The 20,516-nt window shown below is 37.8% G+C and overlaps 1 protein-coding gene across 1 annotated transcript in view; it reads right to left on the bottom strand.

Moving 5' to 3' along the window:
* Window positions 1–10,403, bottom strand: part of LOC135304940 (beta-1,3-galactosyltransferase 2-like) — a 577,146-nt gene extending 566,743 nt beyond the window's left edge. The window contains 1 exon segment of the mRNA XM_064427917.1: window positions 9,970–10,403. The gene's annotated coding sequence lies outside the window, so the exon portion shown is untranslated.
* Between the last annotated feature and the right edge of the window lie 10,113 nt (window positions 10,404–20,516).

Here is a 20,516-nt window from a genome sequence, read left to right as displayed (position 1 = left end):
GTAAAAAGAACCTTTCAGTTTTGTTATATTGTTATCTCTGGCTTCACAGGAAGGCCAAAAGAAGCCCAGTGGAAATTTCCATCACACAAGGTGTGAATTACAGTCCTGCAGGTCTGTCATAGGACTCAGTGAAGCCCACAAAGTATTTTATAATGCAGAACACTTTGAAGCACATAATGCTGAAAAAAGGAAGAGCTATCCATGACATCTGTGGCAATTATCTGCCAGAAAAAGTCGCAACAACTATCAGTGAATACAAAGAAAAGTCAGCAATAGAAATTGTTCTGCTGGCAGAGATGGACAAGAAAGCACCATTATATGGAGATAATGACAAATAAGAAGACTAAGAAAACTTGTGCTTTCTTTTAAAAATGCAGAAAAAGGAAAGTGGCAAGTGAGATGAAAGAAAAGCAAGAAGGAAAATATAGTCAGGATGATGAACAAAAAGCATGCTATTAATAATTAAAGTGGAAATCCCTCCATTAGTGGCCACTGTGGACAATTAACTACTGGTTTATTATTTATTTTAATTACCTGACCAGAAGACAGACCGCATTTTAAAAAACTATTACATACAGTAACATTAGGTTTTAAGAAGAGTAGCTCTTTTATAACCTGTGTTAACTAGTTTACAACAGCCATAATGTGTTTTTAACCGTGTTGGTTCTGTGGCTGCTGAAAAGTGGTTCTCTCTTCATCAGCTGACTATTGATTTCCTATCAATCCAAAGGCTGCACTATTTCACCATTTCTCTTCCACATTTTTTGTTATGTTTTAAGATAACCTGACACACACAGAATGCAAAAATGGTCTTTGTTTTCTCATGTGTTCTGTTTTGTTTTTTTTTCTTTTCCAAATGTAGTGATTAATATTTGAAAGGAAGTGGCCCAAATAATTCAGCACTTGTTCCAACAAATTTCTTGGGGTCCCCTTCTCCAACTGCCTCATGTTTCTCAGGTTTCGAATACCACTGTGATCTGTGTGTCAAAGCATCATCAAATCAGCAAATGAAACAGACATTACCTAGAAAAAGAACCCTGTCTGAGATTCCAGGTTCTGAGCTGAAACACTTTAGATCACACCTGTATGTGTTTTAGTGAATGAAGCAGTCATGCTGTTCATAGCCCAATAGGACTCATAAATATTAAAACAAACAAATCAGTAAAGTATAAATATTCTGTCTCTAGCTCAGACAGTGGAGCAGGGGTCAGTACAAACTGCTGTTGAGGGGACAAGGCTGAAAGAGCCCATCCCTCCAGGCTCCCTGTGCATTCCCTGCTGTCCTGACCTCACATTTCATCAAGGCTGCCATGTCTTGATAATCTACAGTAACGGGCCAGGGGGACAGAGGCATTCACACCACCACTTATTGTATATAGGAAAAATCTTATAAAAGAAAGGCCTTGTAAAAAAATCATGGTCCAGGCCTGTTACTCAGCTTAACAGCAGCAAAAGCCTCTGAGGAAAGGTATCTGTGCCCATGAGAAGAGAATGAAAGCATCTTTAGGGAGGAAAGATTTTGGTGAACACATACACTAGCAATTACTAACCAATGAACTGGGTAACAAGTCACTAACCAATTAAAATTGAACACGATGCTTTTAGAAAATCCTATAAATATGAGCTGTGAACAATAAAGATTGGCTTTTACTGCACAAAGAAAAGGTGTCTTGCCCATCTCAACTGCAACCATCACCATCTAAACGGATGAAAGGATCTAAACAGACTGAAAGGATCTCCAGTTAGACTCAGGAGAGCATTTTTATTTCAACAGCTTATTCCTTCTCCCATAATTTAGTTTAACATCCTCTGTTATTCTAAAATTTCAGTGGTGTCATTCTGCTTCTGTGGCCACCCTTGGACAACATTGAAAAGTATGGCAAAATGAAAAATCCATTTTCTTATTCAACAGCTAAGAAGAATTAGAAAAACCTAAGCCAGCAAGCAGTCTCATATAACCAAGTGATATTCTAGATGAGATCACAAATGATTCTCAAGGTATTTTGGAACAAAAGACAAAAATGCAGATGCAAGAATATATTTGGAAATTCTATGTTGAAAAGAAGGAATACGACAGAAAAGCATAGTTTTGCATTCATATAGAATGATGTGACACTCCCAAAGGTAAAATGTTGTGAATTTTGAGAGAAGGAATGAGAGAAATTGATGCCATTTTATGTACCAGTCTTAAAGTATTTCACAAGTATTCCAAACCTATTGATAGGCCAAAATCACTCAAGTAGCTCAGAAAACAGTATTTTCCTCCACTGAGCTGCTACTGGGAGGATAAGGAAGAATATACCTGAAACACACAGAGCTGTTTGTTTGTTTTTTTCTAATTGGAACAGAGCCCAGATAAATTAAAAATATAATAAAAATTAAGTCAACCACTCTGCTTCTCTTAGCAAAATTTTTTAGAGTATTAATTGTTTATTTATATGAAACAGGGTCATGCTGAGAGGAAATCAGCAGATTTTTTTATGGTATCTCACGTTTGGTCCAATGATTTGCTGATGCAAATCCACTGCCCCAATCCTTCCAGGCCTGAATTGCTTTCTTTTCCTTACCAGCATTTCTGGACTCATCCCTTTCAAGTAATATTTTTTTCATGTTTTTTTCCTCTAGCTTAGGAAGACGAGCAGACTCTCCAAGGAATCAGCTGAGCACCAGAGCTCACATAACAGATTAGGTTCACAGAAGCAGGAGAGAAAGGAAGTCCAGCTCTATCCTCAGTCATGGACCATCAACCATCTCTTCAAAATTCACCTTAACTCTAGTGCCCTGAGGAAAAGGAGTCAGAGACTGACATTGAAGTCTCTATTCTAAATGAGTTAGAACCAGATCCTACCACAGATCCCTTTCACATGGAATTCAATTGCCTGTGTGTTATCATGTCCTCCTTCCTAAATTTAAGAAATGGCTCCAGTAAAGTCTTTATTTCAATAGTGCATTTATGTAACAATATCTTACTATATCAGAAAGTTTCACCTCTCAAATATAGTTCAAGAAGTCACGGCTGGTTGTCTATAGGATTTTTTATTTCATATAGTGGAATAATTTATGGGGTACACAGGACAGCAATTAGCTAGAGAATGTCATGCATTACAACTGAAATAGTATTTCTCTAGAAATACACTAAATTTCACACTACTCTTCAACTCTGAAGGCCTACTTCTACCTGGCAATTGCCCTTTACAGAGAGCGTAACTGTCTGACCACAGAGGGTGAAATTTTCCCATCTTCTGCTTATAAACATCCCATCAATATTACACCCTTTTGCTGACTTTGAAATCATTATGGCACGTAGGAGTGTTGTTGCAATGCACCATCCTTTTTGTGGTTGTCAGCACTTCTCAGCAGGCTGCCTCTGGTAGCAACAACAGCATCATATACTCCTCTAACCCTGCACTGGTCCAAGGCAATTCTCTTACAATTCTAGATTAGCAAAGAGGCTCCAATTATCCCACTTGTAACAGCCATGGGAAGATGCCCCTGTAATCTGGGAGGCAGACTAAATCCAGGGCAGTGTCATTGTCTGGACTCATCTGCTTGAAAAAGAGGAACATGTCGACTTGAATGGAGCCAAAAAGGACAACAAAGTGCTTTGTTGAAGGTTTCTAGAGAGTGAACTACAGTCCCATACAGGCATTAAAAACACATCTTTTTCTACGTCTTGTGACAGCATTCTCCATGTTGAAAAGGGAACTAAGGCTTAAGCTGGCTGAGGGTTTTTTCTTCCCTTCTGTTTAAAAAAAAACCCAAACATTTCTCTCTGTGTTTGAAACATTTCTTTTTCAGTGTTTGAAATTAATTTATTTATAAACTTCCTGTAAGGTTCCCAGAAGAAATTACTCCATTTCAGAGTAAGACAATTATCAACACTAACATACAATATATAAAAATATACACAGAGTATTAGTTACCCACTGATGTGCTCGAAATACTGCTGTGAGCATCTTACTATTACGGCATTTGAACTGTTGGATGCAGATCTTAAGCTCAACAAAAGGAAAATTATGCATTTCAATTCCCTAGTTTGTGTGGGTAAACCAAGCTTTCATCCGGCAGGAAGGAATGATAGGACAAAGACAGATGAATTCACCCACAGATTATTCCACCGATCTCATAATCGGACCGTAACTGTAAACATGAGTCCAGTTCAAGTCAGAATTTAAAAACTATTGACAAAGAAGAAAAAGTGGACACAGGAATACAAGGTGTTGAAACAGCAGCTTCTTCACAAGGGAAAACAATCCTCAGGGAAATTTTGCATATTGTTGTCAGAAATATATGAAAGTGTATAATTAAAAAACTGGAGACCAGGTTAATTGCCTAGTTCTGTCTAAAAGAATTATAGAAAATAGTGACCACCTCAAAAAATAACCTACACTCAAGCTTTGCAACTGGTTTGATGGATCACATAACTTTATTTTTTGGGGAAGCATGGAGGGGATGAGCTACAGCCATACTGTACATATCTCATGGTGTCTGGAGGCCGAGAAACCGAGATGAAGATAAATCAGTACTTTGCATATCAGTCCATGCAGTTTTATTGCTTTTATAGCAGCATTGATTTTGTTATTATTGCCCTGACACAGCAGCCAGGTATTGGCATCAGCCAGGAACTTCATTCCTGCTCTGTGGTATCACTGGCCTCCTGCCACTGCAGCCCTTTGCGTGCACATTCCACATCTTTATGCAGTTCCACAGAGCACTTTTTAAGGTTGTACATCCACTCACATCCCTTCCAGTAGCAATGACAGAGACTGCTCCTCTTCCTCAAGAAAGATCAGGTGTGCCTGTTATATTTCCCCAGACTACTGTGTTCTTAAATACCTTCAGGGACAGAACAAACTGCCGTTTCAAATCCAAAAAATTCCTTTTGTACCACAGTTCCCTTTAAGCAATTTGGCTCTATTCCTCCTTGTCACAGACTTCAACTGGCATTTTACTTGAGATTCCTTGAAATTTATTGAGTAAGATTTTCCTCTTTAAACACTTCTAGATTGTCCTCCCAGATCTACTGGCAAAATCCCCATTCTCTTCAGAAATGCAGTATCTGGACCCATGATAACAAAAAAACCATTTTATTCCAATATTTCTTTTCTTCTGTGACAAGCTTTCCAACAGAAAACACAATTATTAAGTTGTTTGAACCATATGATATTCATCTAAGACACCTAAAGGAACTCTAAGATGAAATCTCTGAACTGACAATAACCTTTTCATTCAAACTGCTTCTCAGTCACAGCAAATGTAATGCCAGATTTTGAGAAGGGTCTCAGATGGTTCAGAGAATGGATCAGCCAGAAAGCCTGGCAGGCTTACTGGGAAAAGGGGTAGCAAATGAAAAACATAATATTTGACCCATGGATACTTGGACACAAGTGATACACTGAAAGGAATAAGTTATTGTCAAAATCGTGACATTGGAGCTACTTGAAAGAGTCTATTGTTCTAAAAAGGCAAATGAAGATGACAGAGGCAGCCTGGATTTCTGGAAAATGTTCAAAGAAAGATAGCTGTTGAGAGCTGATCTTGCCAGGTAAATAACTTGCTAAGAAATCATGAGAGCATACTGTGGAAAAGTTGTGCTACGTGCCCTCTTGTGACAGGAAGCCCTAGATCTGAATTGCCAAAGGCTTCCTAACAGATCCATTGGATTTTCATAGAATGTTAAATTAAGTGGGCATCTCCTCCTTTTTATTTCAGAAGGCAATGAATTTTCATTCTTTAAATAAACTTAATTCTATCAAAACCCAAATTTTAACAGATTGACAGAAAATAACAGCCCCTTTTTCTTAAGCATGCTTATTCTTTCAAGCTCAAACCACGAGTGGGAGAACTACCATCAAGCACACTGCTATGAATTACTGCACACAGCAAATACCAGCCATGCTAATTACTAAGAAGCACAAGTTCCCAGTTTAAGAGAAATGCTGCAAGGATTAAAGGGACTCTAACCTTCTGGACTGCTGATACAAACCCCCTTCATTTTCATTTTCCTCAGAGCATAGTCTTGCATTTCGTGCTGGGCACCAACAGTCTGCACATAACGCTCGTGTTCACTCAGTAGCCAGAATTTGGGCTTCCATAAATAAAAGACAATAATGAACTGCCAATCTCATTAACTGCCTCATCTCAATGTAAATACTTTTAGCCGCAATTATTTTTATAGATAATGAAAATTGAAGTCTCTTGGAATTTGGAAACAACTTAATTGAAGTGCAGTACAGACTTTGGAGCACCAGGATCTGTGTTATCCACTCCAAAGGGCACATGCCTTTGTACAGGCAGACAATCCACAATTCACTCGGAAAGGGCAAATTAATATATTAAAGCATAATGCAATTCTCTTTTAACATAGCATCATTATGATTTTTATTTTTCATCCTATTTTTATCCTATGTTTCTTCCAGCTGAAAGCCCTGTAGTAGCACTTCACCTATTAGCTATTTATATTAATAAAATTATATTTAATGTGTAACAGCACACTATAAATTCATATTGGAATAGGCAAACCTTATGATTACTGGGGAGGGAGGTTGTGTTTGGGTTTTTAACTTGCCATTGAGCAAATTTACGTATCTTTGTGAACAATATTTTGTACGTAGTCTTTCTGAAAAACAAGATATTTTAAAAGAGTAATTTACAGTAGCCAGAATTTTTTCCTCAGTGTCAGCTCATTTGAATCCTTTCCTGAGTGATCAGCAACCTTGGGAGGTAACATAACTGACTACACTGGAAAGAATGTAATCTCTGATTTTTTACTCATATTTTTAGGAAAGAAAATAATTTCTTTTTTAAAAAAACTTAATTTTCAAGCTCAGTTATTTCTTTTTTCATTTCAGTTGTCATAGAAATAGATTTTATATAAATTACTAACACAACAGTACTGATAATTCTGAAAAGGTTATATGGAAATTGTACTAACATCAAAAGTTGTATTTGGCAAACTTTATGACAGCTTTTGCTATGTTGTTGGCTGATTCAAATTTTCTTGCAGAATATCAATCATATTCCTACATTTGTAGACTAAAACATGAATAAAATATGAAAGTCTGACATTAATAAATATTAATTTACAAGTCTTTCCTGAGTTCTAGAACTCTGGCAAGTTCTAAGTAAAATGTTGGTAGGCTGACTTCACAAAGCTCCATTGACCCCTCCTGATCACGATGGAATTTGCTTTTCCAACACTCCTCCCTGGGCACTCCACAGCACTTCTGTTGAGTAGGGTTACACTTACCATGTGAACCACCTCTGTGAGAGCCACATAAAACTGTGATATAAATTAACTTGGGAAGAAAAGAAAACGTCAGTAGAGCTTAGTAATAAGGTTTTAAAACAACAGTAAATTTACTCAGTGATAATGAAATTATTTGAATATAACTTCCATATATTTTGTTTAAAAGTGTGAGCAAGATAAGATAATGAGCACTGTTCCTATTTTAAGTTATGATTATACTCTGAAAATGAAAATTAATAGGCTGAAAATTATTAATCACATAATAGAGGTGCAGGAACAACATGATCAGCAAGAATCAAACAGAATGGACCAAAAGCTATGTATGAGAAATGAATATTGATAGAATGACAGTGCAAGAAATGTGAAGAAAATATTAGGAAGATAGGATTACGATGTAACTGTGTCTAGTGATTTCCAAAATAAATCAATGAGCCAGTACACACTCCTTTCTACGTTATCATTCCTATGCAATAACCAGAAAAGGAGGATCTAAACTTATAAAAATGTAACATTACAAAAATATTCAAAATCTGCTAACATGTTTTAAATATAAATGTGTTAGAGGAAACCAATACATCTTGATTTTTTTCCACATGAAAGTCACTCATTTTAACAAAAAAAAAGTTTTTTCTAGAAACAGGTTTTAACATAATGTTTGGTGCTATTAAAAATGATATGGTTTTAATAGTTTTAGTTTCTTACTCTTGTTATTTGTGCTACCAAATTACAGAACTTTCAGATTTTGTTCTGAATTAGAAAAATAATCAGGCTTAGAAAGTCACAATGTCCCGTAAATGTGTATGCCCCTTTTTTTTCTGAACCTATTCCTAAAATCAGATAACATCTTGGATTCTACTGATTTTTCCACTTAGTTCCATAAGTTAGGATCTCAGCTGAGTGCCAGGAACCTCAAGGGAACCGCAGTCCAATGAGCAAACATTGAGTCACCTGTTTCAGAATAGTTTCCAATTCAAAACAAAAATTAAGATGCAAGTGAAAATTTGAGGTTTTTTTAATGTTAAACTCAAGTGAAGCACCAAATCAACATGACCAATGCAGAAATCAGTTCCTAATCTTTCACAGGAAAAAAGCTCTGGGAAAAAGACTGACCTTAAAAACTAATTTTACTACAATAAGCTGGCATTGGCTAGGGGCTAATTTCTTTTTTTGTCAGCCCTGCATGAAGGTCAGCCTTAGACTGACAAATTTCAAGATGCTGGTCTTATGAGGTCATCTCAGGATAGCATTAGTATGCTAAAAAATACATTTTACAATGTAAGGGAACAAAGGTATGGAGGTGTCAGAAAAGGATCTTTACTATCTTTAACTCTTTTTGACGAGAAACAGAAATTTCCACTGGAAAGTAAATATATATTCATGAAAGGTTCAAGCCACGAGATGAGTTTCTCTGATTATGACAAAATTTCCCAACCACATTATGATGAGACTGTCATCCTGAATATGAGAAGGGAGGGGAGGAAATATGGAGAGAGGTTTACTCTCTCTCCAAGCCAAGGGAGAATCTGTTGTAAGCACCTTTCACCCCTCTTGGTGTTTCTAAAGCAGCACTTTCTGCTTGACTACCAATAATGAAACAGAACTCATGAAAACAATGAAACTCCTCCTTCTCTTTGCTATCAAACTTGTTTTCAACAAAGAACAAGGGATATTATTTTTCCCATTAAGTATCCCTAAAAGGGATAAAATTGTGGTGTAGAATTACACAGACTCAGGAGAGTGTTATAAACTCAACAGAACTTTTGAATTTACTTGTACTCCAATAATACCAAAGTTTAAATACATCCAGTTTCTGAAATAAAATCCAATATGGGCATGCAATCTAAATCCCTCTCAGAGCTTGTATTTCCCCCCAGGGGAGAGTCTGAAATTTGCAGAACAGGACATGGAGTTTAGAGTAAACAAAGAGTAAAAATTAGCAGGAAAACAAGGTATGAACAAAGAGAAAGTTCCATTTCACCTTTCTTTCCAAGTGTCTTCACAGAACAGGCAACAACTCTCTCTACATCCTTTTCTCATTTGCATTCAGACACAACACCAATTAGAAATACGTTTAATTACATCAACAGATATCATCTGGGTTTTTTGTTCTTATACTTTAGACATACTTCAGTAATAAGGGCACCTCCAAATTTATCTTTTCAACATAAAACCCTCAGAATTTCCTGGAGACAAAAGAAAACCATTTTTTCCTCAAATCTCTAGACTTAAACAGCAAATCATTTTATCCTAAAGTGCCCATCTCCTTTTACAGCAGGGTTTGCCAGTTCACATCTCATTGACTGCGGTAACACAGTAAAACTGATGTAACCCAGCATGAATGATCACAAAACACACCAGGCAAGGAACACATGGGTAATAAATATATAAAATGTGCTATGGGACTCACAGGGATGCAGCCAGCAGTGAGATGATACAGAGCATTTCAGCAAAGAGCCACCTTCATCATTTCCTTTCAGACAAGTTTCACTGGAGGTTCCACAATGAAAGAAATTTTACTCCAGCATGCAGTATTTTCTTAGACCTACATAATATTTTCGAACTCTTAATATCAGTATTATTCCTACATCTAAGGCACAGTAAAAAGAAATTCAGTCACGTCCAGCTTAACAGCATCACACACAGCATCACTGTAAAAGGACAATCTGTACATCTGCTTTACAAAGAATTCAGACACACAATAGTTTTTCACCAACACTTACTTGTCTGTCAGGATCTCAGGTTGATTTACACTGTTCATATGAACAGATTGCTGGAAATTCTTGAGTTTGAGTCACCTGTGCACAGGATGGCATCAACCCAATATACACCACAGCACATGCTGCAGTCAAGAGGGCCACGGTACACAGAGTACCACTACACAATTTCAGAGAGCTTTAAGCAATTGCCCATTCAGAGTATCACCACACCACTTCAGAAGGCTTCAAACAGCTGCTGTTCTTGTTCTCCAGCCCAGCCTTTTATCCCCTCATGCTGATGCCCTGCCCCTGTGTGCCTCTGCTCCCTTTGGTGTTGCTCAGTGCCCCTGGGCACTCCATGGCTCATTGCTGTCAGTGCTGCTCACCTGCTGCTCACAGCTGCACCCACTGGGGATGGGGCTGGGCCAGCCCCACTCACAATCACCACACACTCTGTGCCTACATTGCATCGTTAGCTAAGAAGTTTTTCAAGACCTGATTGCAATGTCTAAAAAGCCCACTCTTAGGTGAATATTATGTGTAAAGAAATTCCCCCAAAAGAAAAACAATACAGCAAAGAGTACAGATCAACAAAAATGCCTCCACCAAAAAATCTTTGACCATGATTCAAGTTCAGACACTCATTTATTTTCCTTTAGTTTGTTACTCATGCATAAAAGCCTCACTTAACTAACTTGAAAATAGCAGGGGAAAGAAAACCTAAAACACAAAAAAACCAAATGAAACTAACAAAACCTAAACAAACAAACAAACAGAGTCACAACAAATCAACCCACACAAACAAAACCAGAAACAGCTCATGGAGGCCAATCCTAAAATTTGAAATCTCACTGTGTAGTTCTGTTATGACTAAAATCCTTAGATAATCAATTATAGAGATATGTGAATAGGAATTAGCCTCCTTCCTGTGCCTTAAATCCTGTCCTGGATTAATGTATGGAACAAGGCAGTATCACAAAATACAGCACCTATAAACAAGCTACAGTTGGAGCCGTGTAAATGCAGACTGTAGCAACGTTCCTCAGTAGCAACCAGCAGTCTGATTTAATGGGCCATAAAGCAATCTTAAATGAAAAAAAATGAAAGAGCAGTTTAATTTTTTGTTGTTGTTGTTGTTGCAAAGCCTTAATACATTGACAATATTTACAGCCCACACACAGAAACACAGATGGGCAAAAATTAATCTGCCAAAATAACTTTCCCCAAAAAAGTGGTGGACTTGCTTGAGTGAAGGTTTTATTATTATATGATTAATAATGGTATTGAGAAGTACAGGGTCAAACACTTTCACAGTGGTAAAGATGTGGCTAGAATTACCTCTTCAGAGATCACTCATTTTTACACAAATATGAAATCTATACATCATTGCATGTTGCTTTTCAGATCTATTCTTTTCACTGAAGCAGCGGACACTTAATGTATACTGAAAATTATCTTGAATAAAAGACTCTATATGGTACAAATGTCATTGAGTTTACCTAAACTGCAACAGATTCTGTGTTAATTTCCACAGCAGGATGAAGGGAAATTGATTATATTCTTTTGCTTTATTTAATAAACACTTTTTAATGCTTCAAAGGTCAGTCACTTCCAGCAACTAAAATTAATCGTCAAGTATAGTGATTTTTCCCTCCTCATCAACACATTTCCTTTGTCATGCCATAAGAGGTATTTCAAACTCTCAGTAGAAAGTACAAATTCCCTTTGTCATTTGTTCCTGCTATGTGACTGAGATTCAATCTTGCATCCACGTACAATAATGTTTATGAAAAGGTTGTCCTAGCAGGTTCCACTTGAAGAGGAGCTTACAAAAGCTTTGCTGCTCATGTGGGCTGTACCTGAACAGCTTCCTCTTTTCAGATATCATATTGCCTTTTCTTACTCTCCTCTACAACTGTCCAGCAACCTGTTTTATAAACTCTTTCTCAAATGAGGCTGCACTTAGGAAAACACAAGGCAAGGTCCTCACCACGTGGACTTCAGGCCATTCTCTTCAGCCCCCCAGAAATCTGTAATTAGCAGTGACAACTTTTCAGCTCTATGACATTCAAGGTCTGAATTCCTGGGGAAAAACAAAATGCAACAGCATTTTTATTTCCCATCTCAAGGGATGTAGCTATTAATTTTTTTCTCAGTTTACTAATGTACTTCATGGATGCTGTTATTGTTATGGTGATAAAGGATGACTTTAAAGTGAAAATGAAGACAGCATGACTAGAAACTTCAGAGGAAGATTTCTCTACCAGGGTCAGAGAGAGCAAGTAAAATACAGAATTAAGTAGAGTGTTGTTATAGCAAAGAGATATTCTTTTCTTTCCCTTCTCTTCTTTTTCTTAGAAAAATAATAATGCCTTGAAATAAACTGCCAGATTTCAAACAAAATTCTAGTGCCAACTTCAACTGTTCAGTGATTTAGGATGCCAAGGTAACCTTGAAATACTTGCTACTACCTTGTTTCCCTTTCCCTACTTGTTTTTTTACTCAAGAGAGTGATTTGAGGGAGAAAAAATAGGAGAGGAAGGAAGATTTAATGTCAAATTTTGATCAAGAGACTACCTCTGCAGTGCAAATGAAGCAACAATACAAGAAAAAGAGGAAGGAACAAATTCACTATGATCTTAAGTCTAAATTATGTGTCTAATGTCTTTACTAAATTTGAATTTCAGCAGGAAAATATTTACACATTTAAAGCATGCACTTCTGTCCTTTGCTGAGTCAGGGAATCTATTTGTAAATTAGACCTTGTCTGTAAGAAGATCTACTACAACAGTTTCTAACATTTCTTTTTCCACTGTGGGAAAATAACAAGTTTTGGATGCTCAGCTTGATCTGTTGCCTGTGCAGATACAATATCATGGGAGCTTATAAGCAACAAGTTGCTCACAGGTTTGGGAAGCACCATCAACAGAATATCACAGATCTATATCCACTTCTAGTCATATCCTCACCCTGGTAATTAAAAAATTGTGTCTTTTGCATAGTTTTTCTTATTTAACAGAACTACACTTCTTAGCCCAATCCACACGGGCTTATACTTTCAGGTCACTCAGAACTTGAGGTCAATAATCCAGTCAGACTCAAAGCTCAAACACATCCAACTCCCATTTTGATAATAACCTCTACATATCAGTAACTATGAGTGTGTAGGTATACACGTCAGTATATCAATAATTATCAGTACATGTATCTATACATGACAGTCAATTATCAGTATTATCAAAACAGGTTATCATAAATGTATCTAATTCTCTCTCATGCTCTTTTTCTTACTTTTCCTGCTATATTCACTTAGCAATAGCTGCATTTTCTAATTCAGATTTTTGATCTATACTTGGCAGTAAAAGTTTACACTGAGATCAAAATTGGTTTCTTCTTAACACACATCTCTACTATACAAAAAACGAAAGCTCTGAAAAACTATCTTCCAGGCTCAGATTGTATAATCATTCTGTCTCACATTCTTGTACAAAGATCCTAATGGACAATCAAGCATCAAATGAAGATGCCTTGTGTTGATTGTACTTAAAAATTACTTGATTTGGGCTCTGTCAGCAAAATTCTGAGACCTCTCTGGATGATTTCCTGAGTTTTGGAGCTATGAAGATTTACACACATTTTCACTGGGGGGAAGCCAGTTTCTTCTTTACCCTTAGAGACTCTGACTCTGGAGTGTCTGGGCAGAGATTCTGCACAGAGCTCCCTCGTGATGAATTTAGGTGAGACTGAGCTAATACAAATAAACAACAATTTCTAGTTTTCCTCCTACCCTCTTTAAGATAATAGACACTGAAAATAAAACAAATACAAAGCTACTCCAAAATGTGCCAGGCAATTTTGCAATGCTCTGAGTTGGTGTAACTACTCAGAGCACTGAAGAATACAGCAAAGAAACCTCATAATCTAAAGACAAAAAAGAGGTTGCAAACAGAATTCATTCCCCCAGGACACAAATAAGACATAAAAATACAAGTATAAATACATGTCTTAGTTTAGATAGCTGGCAAGAAACACAATTTTCATCTATTCTAAAATTTCCCCAAGCTGTCTTTCCCCTGCCATGTTTAAACCCCAGTTTTAAAGCCCTAGCCCAGTTCCAGGCATTCAGTGGTATGTCATGAAGTCAGGATTAGAGAGTACAGCACATTTCAGCAGTAGATTTTACACCACACAGGTACCTCTGTAAATAAAGGTAGTCAATTATTAAAACCCCACTTTTCATAATACTCAGAAAATTACTGTCAGAACAGTCCAACAACCTGAGCAAACAAGTTGCTGCCAGAGATGAGACCAGAATAATACAAGCAGCCTGGTCAGAGATGTTTGTGCCAAGCCACAAACAGTGGGAACAGGAGTTGATTCTGCCCCTGCAAAAAGCACAGTGCTTGAAAAACCTCAGCTGATAATTTAAAATGACCTGGCTGAAAGGCTCAGCTCTGTGGTCACGCTGACCTAACCCTTTTTTTTAAACAAATGAAGGGTTCTTGGAGGAGTGTTGCTTCTTCAAAACAGAAAGGAAAAATAATAAATTCTTCTTTAGAGCCCTAGTTTAGGAAGAACTAGATTAAAAGGATTGCACTGCCTCTAATTCCCCCCATGATCAAGGATGTTCAGTTCCTAAGGGCTGGAATAAATTGAGTATTGTATCACTTCTCTGCCTCACAGTGGGAGCAGAACATTACAGCACCTATCCCAGAGCCTGAATCCTGGCTGGGACCAGAGCAGCAGCAGATGCTTAAGGAACAGCTTTCACTGCTGTATTTCGCCAGTTTTCATCAGTCTCCTTCAATTGTTTCATCTTCCTTAGATCTTACACAGTGAGAAATAGCAAATAATTATTCTCTATTCACTCTCTCCAGGCAGCTCATAACATTGCATTATTTGCCCTCTGGTAAATTTTTTTTCCCCAAGCTAGAAATCCTGCAAATGTTTAATCTCTTTTAGCAGGGGAGCAATTCCACATGTTCTTCTGCTTTATTGTTCTCTCTGCACTTTACAGGCCTATGCTACATGTCAATTTTTTCAACATTTTGAGCTGGTGAAGTAAGCAGACAATCACAGACGTATACAATAACACGACAACTATTTTCTGTTTTCTTCTTTGTTATTTCCAAGTAATTTCTAACACCACATTAATTTTTTTGGCTGTTTTAGCAAGAAACATCAAAAAAATATTAATTTTTATTAAATACGTCCTCCAATTTTCTATCAAATGCCACTGCTGGCTGAATGCTCTCCTTGTATTGTACCCTGAGCATCCCAGCATGCTGAGAGACTCGACTGATTGCATTCAAAAAAAAAGCCTATTTGTCTCTGCAAATGAGTCACTCTGATATCCTGGGGGTAATTACAGTATTAAAAGTTAGAAATTAAATTAAATAAGTGAGAGACTGGTTGAGAGTTAGCAGCACCCTGCAATGCCAAGTGCCAGTTCAGGTCAGGAAATTGAAAACATCGTGGTCAGCTGAAACAGAGAAAGGGCTGTGAACAAATGAAGCAGGCTCATCAGTGACTCCTCTGAGGTGCAGTCAGGTGCTGTTGACTGATTTCATCGAGTCAAAACTTCATCATTTGAAAAGATACATGAAAATGGTATCTTTGGGAGCAGCATGTTCAGGGTAAAGAGCCATGCTCTGACCCACATTTCCTTCCAGCACCACATGCTACAAGTTCCATGAGGATGGGAACCATCTCCTGCCATGAACTTCATCCACAAGTCAATAAAATAGTGGCACGATTCCCAGAAATGCAAACCTAAGTGGTGCTTTCTGGAGGGAATACACGGGGCAGGGAGCTGCAGTTCCTAAATGGCTCTCTGGGGTAGCCTCTCACAGTGGGAGCAGAGATCCACAAGCAGCTGAGATCCTGCTGGGAAAGGGAAAAATGGAGGGGAAAATTGGCAGAAGCTACAAGTAAGCACATACACCAAATAGATATTTATTTTGGAGTTATATACTCTATCATATAAACTTCTGAGGAAAAGAAATTGAACAGCTCCAAGCAATTTCTGTAGAAACCTATTAAATGAAAATATTTCTACTCTTTTTTATAACAATTTCTTTATCTCTGTATTAGCTGAAAAGCACAACAGTCTGCACACAGCAATAGCCTCTCTGACCTAAACCAGAAGTTCATAAATGGGGGGGGAGCATCTTGAATATAATTGGGACATACAGACCACAATCTGAAGGGACCACAACCAGTGGGACACTCAAGTCCAGATCCAGATTATTCATTAAACTGCCTTTACAGAAGGAGAAGATAGCAACAGCACAAACATGCAATTCAGCAGTCCAGATTTTACTACTGGGGACATGATTGCTGGAAAACACCTCTGTGACCCTTCTGAACAAGGATGGCAATGAATACTTGATGGAAACTTTGGCACTGCTTTGAATGTTTGTGTATGAATATACATGTAACATAAATTAGTTCTTTCTGCTTCTTCTTTGTCTTGCAGTTTACTCAAAGAGGTACATTAGCACTCTTTTTAGAAAACAGTGAAAATTTTTAGTATTATGGACATATATCTTCTTTATATAATCAAAAAAGTAAATATTAAAAATATGGATTGCCGGGAATTATCTCTTTTCTGGAAGTTATTTACCACCTGCTACTCCATGCAGAGCTTCTTCTCTGAGACAACAGATGAAAACACACACTTGGTTTGTAAAAGTTATTAAATGGAGGTAATTAAACCAGCTACAGAGACATCTTGGAATATTAATGCCTTCCTACATAAACACAGAAAGAAAAAAAAAAAAAAGAGAGAGAATTTCAGCAGACCTTGGAGCAGTTCTCTTTTTTTAAGAACTTAGTAATGGTGTAAGACTTTTTTGCTGCACAGAAGTCTTGTGCACACATAAAAAAAAATCAACTTAGTCTAAAATAAGCACGCTTATAACCTAAATTTAGTTTGAAATACTTAACTAAATAATGTTTGAGCATATCCTTGAAGAAGAAAAGAAACTTATGCTTAGCAAGCTTTAGTTTTGAACAGTCATTTCCAATATTAAGTACAATATCAGTTTTAGAACTTAATTCAGGTCCTGCATATGATCTTACTTGACAATCTATTGTGCAATGTTCAGTTTTTAACAATCATTTCTCATACACAATAAAATGATTTTTGTTTTAGCTGAAGGACACTTCACAGTCACCCAGTGCTGCTCTGACACATTTAAAAGGCCTCATCATCAATTTCTTTGAATAAAATTGAGACACAATATTATCAAAGATCCATTTCCTTTGCAAGCTATTATTATACTTTTGAAATAAAAATATATAGCAATAAATGTTAGCATCTATGTCTGGCTATAAAGGGAGCAAATCCCCCAGGAGGGTGAGGGAAAGTTTGAAGTGGCAATTACAGGGTGAGGGAGAGGTATAAAAGCCTGTTTATAATTGTGTCTAAATAGAAAAAAAAAAGAAGTGACCTTTACATAAACTTTTTTTTCATTTCAATCAAATCTTTCTAGCTACTATCAATAACATTATATTTTAGAGCACAGTCATCATGCAGCCTACCATCACACACTGTGGAGAGGCCATTTTTGCCATTATAAATGCTTCATGTATGCCACAAAGTTAATTTTAGTGGGATAAACTAACTTTAATTTCTATAGACTGAGCTTATTATGGTTTCCTGTAATTTTAGTACTGAAATTTAAAGAAGCAAGAAAGTTTAAGAAGAAAGGAGATTACCAAATATGAACGTTTTAAAAAAATCTGTTCTCCCTTTATATTTTACATCAAAATAGGATTTTGCAATGAGAATAAAAAAAGAAAAGCTTACACAACATCAGCACCTTTTCACTATTTCACCTTTCACTGAAAGGTCCTTCTTTACCAAAAGCATAAGTCTTTGTCTAAAGACAATTTTTGAATGTTTTTACAAAGTCAAATAAAAACACTGATTCAAGTGAAATATACCTAATTTATTCTCATTTCTGACTTTACTAGGAGTGAATGAGAAAGAGCAGGAAAGCTTTGTAAGAGCTCATAAAAGCTTTTATAGATTGACAGTAGCAAAACACTGAGTTTTCCTACTGAAAAGGTTTATTTTATCTAGCAGACAATATTCAGCATCATTGCAACAATCAGCATGCTCACATATGGAGCATCAGCAAAATTAATGACCAGAAGGTCACACTTCACCCCAAGAAACAACGGCTGCTGAAACACCTGAGCAAGGTGTGCACTGGCAACTCCCTTATTCAGAATTTATAAATCAAGTCTGGGTTTCCTTCTGAAAAATATGTTCCAGTTTATCCCCCAGACTGGTTGAAGGTGAAATTTATGACCTGTGTTGCCTCATGGATTAGCCCAGATAACATTGACAGTCTGTATAGGCCTTTAACACCAAAATCAAAATATTTTATTGATACTAATGATAATAATGTGGTCAAAATTCAAGGAAAGAGAAGAAAATGTTGTAGATTTCAGCTGGGCTGCACCCACACTAGTATTTATGTAGTCAGTAAAACATAGGTGGACACACTCTACTGATAGGTTTTTAAATATTTTTATATCAACACCATGTGTACAAATCAATGAGGAAAAAAATACAGGTCCATGGGCAGCAGTTTTTTCTGCACAGCTGATCTTTAAGGCACAAGATGCAGTAAGACTGGAACGCTGATCTGCATTAGATCCTGATAGATTTTAAATGACACTTTTAGTTATTCAAAGCATGTTGTGATCCTGACGTGTTTGAGAATACTTAGAAACATGGGTGAGAATTAGAACTGACAAGCCATGCAAAGAATCTAAGTGGACTGTCATTTTTATTTATCGTGCCATTCTTATGTTACTGACATCATGATTAAGAAGACTGCATGTCACCACCTCTTTTGTGCATTACACAAGTTGCACTGTACCACTGAATGAGCTAAAGTGATTGATCCATTCCTTTTAGGAAGGATGGAGCAATCCTAGCAAAGGCAACAAGCCACTCTTCTAAGTACTAATACTATAAATTAACATATATTAAGTATCTCTGTTAATGACTTACAGAAATCTATTACTTTAGTAGTGAACTAATACTACTATAAAAAAGCATATCTTATTAGATATATAGTAATAATGCCTTTATGGTTCATAGTCACCCAAAACCCCAAATAAAACTAGCAAATATTAACCTTGTTCCATATCATCTTCCAGTTCACAGTCAAAAGGCTTCAGCCAGTAACACATCTATAGGTTTTGTTTCAAGTCTCAAAATAAGTCAGGAATAGGTCTCGAATCTGTTGAACCCCCACACTACACAAGAAAGTCCCTCATTCCTCCAATGAAGATGCTGGGGCACTTTTAGCAACCCCCCAGTTCTTCAGGATATTTCAGTAGCAAACATCTTCAGATGAATTAAAGGAAATAAGGAGAGGAAATGCAATTATTGCAGCAGACTTAGATCTGAGGTTTAGTGTACTTTGCATGTGCATTTTGAAAAAGTTTCAGATTTTTTAAGAAAAAACTTGGAAGAAGATTCTAACCATGCAGAACATAAATTGAGATTTTTGTTCCTTCAGGCACATAGACTTACAAGAGAAAATCTTTGACATTGCCAAGCTTTCACTGCTCTGATTCACCTGCCTTCCAAATCTACATACCCTGTTTCTGCTGGATTTGTGTGGCATCCTTTCCTAAAGTCCTGCACTTTTCCAGCCCCAGTATCTGTCTCCTGTTGAGGAGAGCTCCTCTGTCTGCCCATGAATCTCTCAGCACACCACACTTACCTGCCTCCCCAACTCACTTGTGGCAATGCTAATTCCTTCCTGAGCTCCTATCACCTCAGCACACCCAGATGGGTCTGTCAGAGCCTATCTGGGGACAGCACAGGCTCGTACCAATACCACAGTGCTGGGAGAGGAGCTCCAGAGGCAATCTGGCTTTAGCAGGAGCTCTTTCCAGCTCCTTCTGACTCGTGGTGCAGACAGCAAGAGCGAGAGATGACTCTGCCTGTGGCTCTGTGCCCTGAGGAGCTGAGCTGAGGCTGGTTTGTCACAACTGTGCACCCAGCTGCAAGAATTTGAGTTCCTGGAGGGGAGGGAGGGGAGCTATTTCTGTAACATGCCATGGCAATCACTACTGATGCATACAGCACACTGTCCAAGGAGACAGGAAATTTACTGGGGGATGGTTATTCACACTAAATCCTGCCTCTCTGCACACGTGTGACATCTTCCCTGGTGCGAAGTGAAGGTGAAGCTGGAGGGCGTGGGGATGCAGGGGAGGTGTCCCCCAGGCTCGCTGTGCTCCCACCCAGGGCTGCTCCCAGCCCAGACACACACAGGGGCTGCTGCACCCCTCGGTGGTCAGGCTTGTGGCAGGGCATGAGTGCCAGGGGCACAGCTCCACAGGCACAGGGCCAGCTGGGTGCCTGCGAGCACGCCAAGGCAGCCTGTCCACACAGAAACCAGTCAGGAACAGGGCTTAGACTGGGCAAGCAGTCGTGACAGCAGGCAGTGCTGACCAGCAGCCTGCTCTTGCTTGACCAACCTTTTTTATCTCCCTGCTCTCTCCTTTTTCCATGCTCGTTCTTCCCCCCATTTGCA

This window comes from Passer domesticus, chromosome 7, assembly GCF_036417665.1.
Source record: "Passer domesticus isolate bPasDom1 chromosome 7, bPasDom1.hap1, whole genome shotgun sequence".
Classification (NCBI taxonomy): Eukaryota; Metazoa; Chordata; class Aves; order Passeriformes; family Passeridae; genus Passer; species Passer domesticus.
Note: the sequence above shows the minus strand (reverse complement) of the source record. Positions and strands in the feature narration are given on the sequence as shown.